Source organism: Poecilia reticulata, unplaced genomic scaffold, assembly GCF_000633615.1.
Source record: "Poecilia reticulata strain Guanapo unplaced genomic scaffold, Guppy_female_1.0+MT scaffold_397, whole genome shotgun sequence".
Classification (NCBI taxonomy): domain Eukaryota; kingdom Metazoa; phylum Chordata; class Actinopteri; order Cyprinodontiformes; family Poeciliidae; genus Poecilia; species Poecilia reticulata.
Window position 1 is genome coordinate 2,314 of NW_007615166.1, and position 7,704 is coordinate 10,017.

The 7,704-nt window shown below is 41.5% G+C and overlaps 1 long non-coding RNA gene across 2 annotated transcripts; it reads right to left on the reverse strand.

Annotated features, from left to right (window-relative positions):
- Nucleotides 1–767: 767 nt before the first annotated feature.
- LOC108166037 (uncharacterized) lies at nt 768–7,672 on the reverse strand. Of its 2 annotated transcripts, XR_001776342.1 has the most exons (4): nt 5,854–7,672; nt 5,062–5,179; nt 3,273–4,212; nt 769–3,100 (listed from the first exon to the last, which is right to left on the reverse strand). It is a non-coding gene; the product is annotated as an uncharacterized LOC108166037 (long non-coding RNA). The 2 variants fall into 2 exon arrangements; XR_001776341.1 differs by having other exon boundaries at nt 768–3,100; nt 3,273–5,179.
- Nucleotides 7,673–7,704: the final 32 nt, after the last annotated feature.

Consider the following 7,704-nt stretch of genomic DNA (forward strand, 5'->3'; position numbering starts at 1 on the left):
AAATGAAATCACCTGGTGTAGATGCCATTACAGTTGAATACTGTCATAAATATCTAGATATACTTGCACCAATTTTAACTGATGTTTATCGAGAATCATCTGAATGTGGCTCACTTCTTGAAAGTTTCAATCAGGCTATAATTACTTTCATACCAAAGGGGGATGAAGATCTTACAGACCCAATCAATTACTGTCCCATAAGTTTGATAAATGTTGATTGCAAAATACTCTCAAAATTGTAGCCACGAGATTAGAAACTGTGTTTCCACAGATTATTCACAAAGACCAGGTAGGCTTTATTATGCGTCGTTCTTCAGCTGATAATATGCAAAGACCTCTGCATCTTTTATGGGGCATTAAGGACAACAAAAACCCTGTAGTGGTAATATCACTTGGTGCCCAAAAGACCTTCGATAGGGTGGAGCTTTTTGTTTACTGCTATCAAAGTTTGGACTGGATGAAAATTTTTGTAGGTAGGTTAGCACTTTGTATTCGGGCCCTACGGCCGCTGTGTTTTACCAAGGGACTATTTTCCAATTATTTCCATATCTCCGGATCTACGCGTCAGGGCTGCAATCTGAGTCCACTTCTGTTCACCATTCTCCTAGAGCCATTGGCTATTAAAATCAGGGAAGATGCTAAAATCGTTGGGGTAAACGAAGAGGGGGAGGGAACACAAATTATTTAGGTATGCCGATGATATTTTGGTTTTTTTTTTTTTTTTTTTTTTTTTTTTTTTTTTTATCAGGTTATTGGCATAAATCAGAGGCAGTGCCTGTGTCAAAAGCCTGCTCTGCAAACTTATTATCCACTTTCAATTTCAAGTGGTTACAAAAAGGCATGAAATATCTAGAAATAACACTTAATCCAGATGTTAATGAAATCATGATAGAAAATATAGAAAAACTGCTTACCAGAATTAATCTAACTTGGACAACYGGACCAAATTACATCTAACATTAGGGGGTAAGATAAACACAATAAAGGTGGTTATAGGTCCCTCGATAAATTATTATACTGGAATGATACCAATCTGTATCCCAGCTCAAATTCTTCGAAAATATAATAATATGATTAAACATTTTCTGTGTGATGGTGGTAAAACTCTGAATCAATATTGGCAAACTATGTCAACCCAAAAAGAAGGGGGGCTGACCTTACCTAACATAGAACATTATAGCATTTCATTTGAAATGCCCAAGATGTGCGGACATTGGCCAGAAACTAAATCAGATTTAGACCCCTATCGAGGTATTGACTCAAAAGATAGATAATAAACAGAATAAAATAGATAACTCCATATTAWAATTCTCAAAATGGTGTGGCAAACGGTCCACAAAAAACTTGTGCTCTCTCCATATGTCCAGAGGTATGCGTCCCTGTGGCATAATGCTAATATCAATATCGGCAAGCAATTTATTGATCACATTGGTTAAAGGAAGGTGTACGGATAATTGATGATTTATTTGTATAAGACACATTTATGTCATATAATGATCTGAAAGAAAAGTTTAAGTTAGAGGGACAAAGTCACTTTTGGAAATACTTACTAATTAGAGACTGTTTGAAGGACAGGACAAAATTTCACTTGGGGAACATTTATTCATTTATTTATTTATTTTTTGTTTTCCTCCACCTTTCACCTTCCACCTTTAACTAGTAAAGCATCAAAATGGTACAACATGTGTTCATGGGTTAATACAATAAAAGTAAAAGTTTTAAAATAGTATGGGAAGGAGATCTGGGCTGCACTTTTGAAAATTAAAACATGGGACTCTATTGTTTYTAAAAACGGGTATTATGTAAGAGAGGCCAAAGGGAAATTTMCTCAATATGTAATTTTGAACAGGTTTTATCTTACACCATTAASACTACATAAGATGGGTATTAGCAAAGATGACTTTTGCTGGAAATGCCAAAGAGCAAGAGGTACATTGCTGCATGCTTTATGGGAATGTCCGCTGATCTCTCCAATATGGAATAGTGTTATAAAACACATGGAGGGATGGTTAAAGAGTRRACYACCTATTTCACCAAGATTGTGCCTGTTAGGGGGCCGGGATGTGGTCCCAGGTGTTCATAAAGCAGCTGTCAGAGTACTAAACACTGGAGTTGTTACCTATGCCCGTCTCATTTTGACTYTATGAAAGATGCCACAGACCCCAGCTTTTAAAACATGGAGAGAGAATGACTGAAAATGTAGCCTGTGAGAAATGCTTTGAAGACTRAATAACTATTCTGAGGCTGTAACAGAAGAATGGGAGTCTTAGTGCCTATRTTTCTACTACATTGCAACAGTGATAACTTGCAATAACATCTAGGTTGCATTCACATTTGCGCACTAACATTAAATTTAGGGGTACCATATTCTGAACTGAACCCGGGAGAAAAACTCAACCCTTCCAAGACTTTTCTCCACCAGTGGAAGTTTCTTCTACAGCCATGGAACTTTGGTAGACAAATCGGTCTGATCTTTGCAATGATGGRTGCATGTTGAGCTAGTATAGATAGAAATGCGAGGACTGCTTTTGCTGCACCTGACTTGCTCKTCTCCCTTGCAGTCTCTTATACTATGGCAAACTGTGATTCTCTTGTTAGAAGTTTATTTCTCACCATTTTAATTTATTCCAATTCTTTCTTCTATATACGTTATTCCTCTTCTACGATAATCATTATTTCCCAGGCCACAACACTTTAATAGACTCCTAGATCACACTCTCCACAGAGGACAGCTGCATTCCTGTTACTTTAAAGAGGTGTGGTGTGGAAGGAAAACTCGGCAAAGTTGGCTGTACCATCAACAAATGTGATTTATTAAGCCTCCCTCAGCACAAAACTCACCCAAAAGATAAAATGGCAGCTTTCCCAACAGTCCYTCAGCCTCAATCTCTCAGCTTCAGTGTTTCAAGTTTTTAAWGTCCCAGACTCTCAGCGCCCTTCCAAGCGTCAACCAACAGTCTCCTTGTGTACTGTTGTCCCTRCCCTYTCGGTTGGCTGCCCARGTGGTCATGCTCCAGCAAACGTTACYCTCTCTGATGAGTAGCTGATTTGAGGCGGGCCTCCCGCTTGGAGGATTCYAAGATGGCTGCTGCAAGGACATCTAAAAAGTTAATAAACATTTCACAAATAAAATGAAAATCACATACACCTTCTAGARCTCAAATATCACAGACCGTCTTATCGTTTCTTAAGATCTACCCACCTCCTCCCCCTCTTTGGCCTGCAAGACTCAAGCAAATGAGAAATGTAGTTAGCAATAAGACTTTTCTCACCTGGACAATGCTGTATGGTGAGCTGGTATGGCTGTGAGGCGGGGCACCAACACAAGGTCATTCTGATGCTGCTTGAATTACATCCACCTCAGAGGTTTGTGATCAGCCTACAGAGTWAACWCCCTTCCTAGGAAACAATATTTTAAAGAGGACAAAGCCCACTTTATTGCAAGTCCCTCCTTTTCTACTGGGGAGTATTTATTTATTTAYTTTTCTTGATCCAACTGCTTCTYACCTAAATAAAAGAACGTGTTTCTTCTTCACCAGCTCCTTCCTGAGCTAGCAGCGCTCAAAGCATCCACTTGAAGATTACATTCACCCAGGTCTGCTGCTTCCTCTTCAGTCTTTGGGTTGTTCTCCTTCACCCATGTGGAGAGGTCTGGAAAATGTACGAAGACGCCGCTCCATGATGGCAGAGCCTCCTGATCTGGCTCTGCTGTTCCCCCGCTTTGTCCTTCTTCTATCTTAGAAAGAAGACTCTTCCTTGTCCCGTGAGTTCTTCCACGTTCCAACTCCTTTCATTTGGTCTGTCATCCTCCCTTACTCCCAGGTGTAAACAATCCCACCTCTGTTACACTGAGAGGTGAATTGTGGCAGGAAAACCCAGTAAAGTTGGCCGTAACACAAACAAAGATAATTCACTAGGCTTCTTTCAGCACAGCGAAGCTCACCCACAGGACAAAATAGGCAACCTTCCCAACGGCCTGTTCTCTTCAGTGTTTCAAACCTTTGGTGTATCTGCCTTCAGTGTGCTTTTAAACATCAGCCAGCAGTCTGCTGGTCCACTGCTGCCTCCACCTTCTCGATCGGCTACCTAGTCAGTTTAGCTCCTGCAAACAACACCTTCTTTCCGTAGAGGGGCTTGACTTGGGGGTACTCCTCCTCCTCCTCCTCCTCCTCCTCCTCTGTGGATTCCAGGATGGCTGTCGCAGAGATACACCTGAAGGGCAACAAACATTTCACAAACAAAAGAATCACATGTTTGTGAAACACATGATTCACAAACATGATTTGTGAATTCGCCTGGGATTCTTTTGTAAAGATTAGAGTTCTAAAGTGACTGAGCTTGCTGTGAGTTTTAAAATAGAAACCTGTATAAAGAATCCCTCTGGCCTCTGTTATTCTGTTATGTTTCTTCCTCTCAGGTTGGTGCAAAGGGAGCTACCGACACAAATAGTAGTACTGTCAGAGATAAGTAATTGCCCTCTCATATGCTTCAAACGGTTTTCTGATCACCCTTAATAATTTTGAACAGAAAATAGCTGATCAGATTGCCCTGCTCAAAACTGACTGTTTCAATCAAGCTGGCTTCAATCTCTCCCTGTGTGCCTCATACACATGGTAGTTAAGCTGCTGTTCAGGGCTGCAATGTCAGAGGGTCGGAACCGCAGTATGGCGAAACCCTCAGACTCCACACACTAGGACTGAGCTGGCATCCAGAACTACCTACTATTTTGGGCATCATATAGCTGGACTGCTACACGTTGGATTGATGTGGCCAGTGGTGGCGATTGTTTGTCAAACCAAACGTACAACTTAAGTTCCTGTGGGCCGTTAACACACTGGATCCAGGCCTCATTAGTGCAGGCAAAATGAAGGTTTATTATACAAATATGTAAATTGGTAACTGTAAGAAACCTATCCACTATACAACCTATAATCTCAATGGAAAGCTGTTATATTGACTTTTAATGACCAAAGAACAGAGGAGATCCATTCCAGTTTCCAGCAGTCCTGAACACCTAAATTAAAGAAATAACATCAACCTTACTTCTGCTCTGTCGCTCACCATGCCGTCTCTCCGGACTTTACTCCTCCTGTTCTGGAGATACTTTGATGTCCTCCACCAGAGGTTGATGGCCGGAGCAAGACAGATTTTCGGCCTTCAGAGGGGGGAGGGGGCAGGTCTGAGGGTAGAATCAATTTGAGCTTCTGATTAGACGAGGCATGCAATTGGACCCTGATCCTGTCTTTACTCTGTTCTACTGAGACTAAGTCTAATGTCCTGGTCAGAATATGGAACATCTCCCCTTCCACAATATGTGCTGCTGTCGACACGTGTAGTATTTAACGGATACGACAAATCATAACCGATGCTGAGGGTAAGCTTATTCTTATCCGCAGTCTTGATCACAGAAAACGAGTTGATGATCAATCAAACTGAAACCCATGATATTTTGACTTTAACATAAGATTTCAAACCCCTTTACATATGTCTTAACAAATTACAGAGGGAGAACAGGGAGTGTAGTATTCATTCTGTCTGTTGACATAGGAGTATAAATGAAACATCTACTGCAGAACTCAGAGAAACCCCTCAGAGTTTGCCTAAGACATCTTCTGATCCATGTATCTCCTAGCATTATCCTGAGTGTGATGTTTAAACAGCACTGCTATACTGAAGACTGAATCTAGTTGAGGTTTTTACCTATCGTTTTGTTCTTAACACCAACTGTATAACGTAAGAGCGTTACTCTGACAGGGTTCCTGGAGCTGAGCGTGTCTCTCTCTGACCTTTAACCTGCTGCCCCCACCCCCACCCTTTAAAAACGATTCTGTCCTCTGGACAGGAACTTCATACCCATCTCTGGCTGCTCGGCTGGTCAAGCTCTGGCAAGCATGGCTCCTTCTATAGTGAAGCTGGGTTTGAGGCGAGCCTCCTCCTCCTCCACCTCTTCCACCTCCTCCTCCTCCTCGGTGGGTTCTAGGATGGCTGCTGCAGAGATACACCCAAAGGGCAACAAGCATCTCACAAACAAAGGGTCATATACACCCTCTACAACTTGGACGTAACAGAACATCTTATTGCTTCCCAACAACTTCACATGCACTTAGGTCTACAGTTAGGGCTTCTGTGTCAGAAGCAGCTTTACACCCCTTTTTCCATCTCTTGGACTGCAGTATAAGACTCACCAGGACCATACTCTTTCCACAAACCAGACTGAACTTCTTGTTCGACTTTGTTAATTTTGATCCACAATCACTGTTGGTCTTTTCCGGGTCAGAATCTTTCTGCTTATCAAGTTCACTAGCTTCGTCTTCCATCTCTGCTAGTAGTTCAGTTTTGTAATCACCTTTTGAATCACTTGTATGTCTGCTATTGGTGGTGTGGTTCAAGATGGTTTAATACTGTTTAATATTGCTTGGGCACTACGTCTAACTCATATCACAACGACTCCGTGGTGAAAATCAAGCTTAAACGACAACGAACGAGACGTTTTACTGCACACACTGTGACCCTGGCTTGACTCGGTGAAGCTGATCGGGTATCACATAGAGTTAAGCAAAACTGATCACACACACAACAGCTGGCAGAGACCTACTCGCTATAGCGTCTGAACACATAGAAAGGAGGGGCTGTTAGTTTGGACTGTGAAGTCTCTATGGTTCTGGATAGGGCGGAACACTACAATACAGTGGGCATAGAGCAAGGCCGGGACTACAACATGTAGGAACATCCAGCTATCATAGAGGAGGGCTGAGTTGGGAGTTAAGAGCTACATAACAATGTGACTCTGAGTCACTGATAGAAAGGGGACGAACAGCACACTGTAATTAAAGACAGAGCAGAATTTTTCTGGACATTATATAATTGGTTTGACCCAACCAATGTTACACTTTGGACTATTGTGGCCATTTAAAATTAGGCTTAATGTCAATTTCAGAATAAAAGCCTGTATAAAGGAACTTTGGCCCCAGCTATGTTTCTCTTTCAAGTCAATGCAAAGAGAGTCACAGACATAAATAGCAGTGCTGTTGGAGACAAGAAGTGGCCCTCTCACATACGTTAAACGGTCTTCTGATCTTCCTCACAGATTCTTAACAAAATGTAGCTGATCAGATTACTTTGTTCAGGAAATTAACTACTTCAGACAGTCTGAAGAGCTGCTCTTTAGAACTGCAGTGACTGGAGGTCGAAACTACAACATGGCAGAACCACACACTAGGCCTGTGTTGGCAGTCAGAACTATTTGCCGCTCTGGGCATCGTATAGCCAACTGTCACACGTTGGTTCAATGTGGCCTGTATTAGCGATCATATGTCAAACCAAACATCCTATTTAAGTTTCATTGTGCAGCTAGGGCACTGGGTTATAATTTCTTCAACGTGGACATCGGCCATATTTCCGCCCCATAGTTCGCCATACCTTCCCTCCAAGTTTCAATATTCCTGTCCTAGAGATAGAGATAGACAAGTTTAAAGGCGGAATCAATTAATACTTCTGATTTTATGAGGCATGAATTAAATCTTGGTCTTGTTTTTGCGCTATTATACTGAGGCTGAGTCTGCTGTCCTGGTCAGAGTACAAAACATCTCTTCTCATAATGTATTGCTGACGTGATGTGCAGTACTGGACAAATACGACAAATTCCGATTGATGCCAAAATAAGCTTTTTTTTTTTTTTTTTTTTTTTTTTTTTTTTTTTTTTTT